Source organism: Mesocricetus auratus, unplaced genomic scaffold, assembly GCF_017639785.1.
Source record: "Mesocricetus auratus isolate SY011 unplaced genomic scaffold, BCM_Maur_2.0 Super-Scaffold_100004, whole genome shotgun sequence".
In the NCBI taxonomy this organism is placed as follows: Eukaryota; Metazoa; Chordata; class Mammalia; order Rodentia; family Cricetidae; genus Mesocricetus; species Mesocricetus auratus.
In genome coordinates this window covers 43,203,525-43,205,010 of record NW_024429189.1, presented here as the reverse complement: position 1 = coordinate 43,205,010, position 1,486 = coordinate 43,203,525, and the positions used below count along the sequence as shown (strand labels likewise).

Genomic DNA, 1,486 nt, shown 5'->3' with positions numbered 1-1,486 from the left:
CATGTTTATGGAATCATAATCTTTTGAGAAGATGTCTAAATGTTTAATTATATGCAAAGTTTTTATTAGGAAAACCTGAAAAAAACTAACAAAATTGCTCGTCCTTTAAGTCAGTGTTAGTATTGGTACACTTGACAATGTGGACAAAGCAAACATTTGTCCTTCTAAACCCTGATAGACAAAGACTAGCTTCCTTCATGTGTGGTCTTGCTTCTATGTGCAACACAATGAAAAGTATTTAAGAATTTGGGGACAACGTATTATTAATTTAATATTTGGAGTGACAAAAATTTCTACATATATGTAACTTTTAGCTTCATACTTGTCAAAATAATAGAACATGGACAAGATGACTTTAATCTTAAGAATAAATCAAATTTAACTGTCCTGCTCTATGATTCAGAAGTTTTCCCTCTCCCTCCCTTCTTCCTCATTTTCCTTCCCTTTTGTTAAAGAATAATAACAATAACAATAATAATTGTTATTATTCCTTCTTTCCTTTGGAGACAGTGTCTCACTCTGTACTCTGTAACCCAAGGCTGACCTGTAATTTTCCACAATCCTTCTCTTGCCTCAGCCTCCCAAGTTCTGGGATTAAAGGCCTGAGCCCCCAGAGGCCTATAATCTGAGGGGTCCTCCTTAGGAACATAAATTATCATTGTTTATGGTTATAAAGAATTCTGGTTATTGTCAAACTCCATTGGGGGGAAACCCACGAAGTCTCAACCGTACACAAAGAACTGAAGGCAACCGGAAAGCGGAGAGCAGGAGACGTGGTCTTCTCCAGGGAAGGGCTCACCAGCTGGCTGTGCAGTGCCAGATGGTCAGCCCTGAAAACACACACATAAGTAACGTTACATAGACTGAGCAGGTTATAGCTGGAATATATGTGTACATGCGTACATGCGTATAATAATTAATCAAAAAGATGCAGGGAATTTGGAGGAGAGCAGGGGTGGGTATATGGAAGGGCTTGGGACTAGGAGAGGGAATGGAGAAAGTATAATTACATTAGGATCTCAAAAATAAAAAGAATTCTGGTTATTTGGTTCTCGTTAGGATGAAGCTTATGGCATTTGCCTCAGTTCTGCTTTGGATTTCATATATTTACGGTAATTTTGGTGAAATTATTTAAACCCGTCTTTTTTACTTGTTAAATATGGAATGGTTCACAAATTTGCATGTCGTTTTTGCACAGGGGCCATGTTAATCTTCTCTGTATCATTCCAGTCTCAGCATATGTGCAGCTGAAGCGAGTCCTAGACCTCCTCTTAGTGGTCTGGCTTGGTTGCTCTCAATCTCAAATTAAAAATTTCAACATCTGTTTCATTAGTCTCTCTGTCCATTTCACCCACATGCCCAACCTGATCTCTCACGTTCCCTTACCTCCACCCCTGCCCTCATTTTACCCAGGAGATCTCTTTACTTCCCCTTACCAGGAATATCCACATGTCTCTCTTTGGGCCCTCCTTGTTACCTAGCTTCT

General features: G+C 39.2%; 1 non-coding gene across 1 annotated transcript; it reads right to left on the bottom strand.

Annotated features, from left to right (window-relative positions):
- Nucleotides 1-1,153: 1,153 nt before the first annotated feature.
- LOC121140645 lies at nt 1,154-1,256 on the bottom strand. The gene has a single exon (XR_005877562.1). It is a non-coding gene; the product is annotated as a U6 spliceosomal RNA (small nuclear RNA).
- Between the last annotated feature and the right edge of the window lie 230 nt (nt 1,257-1,486).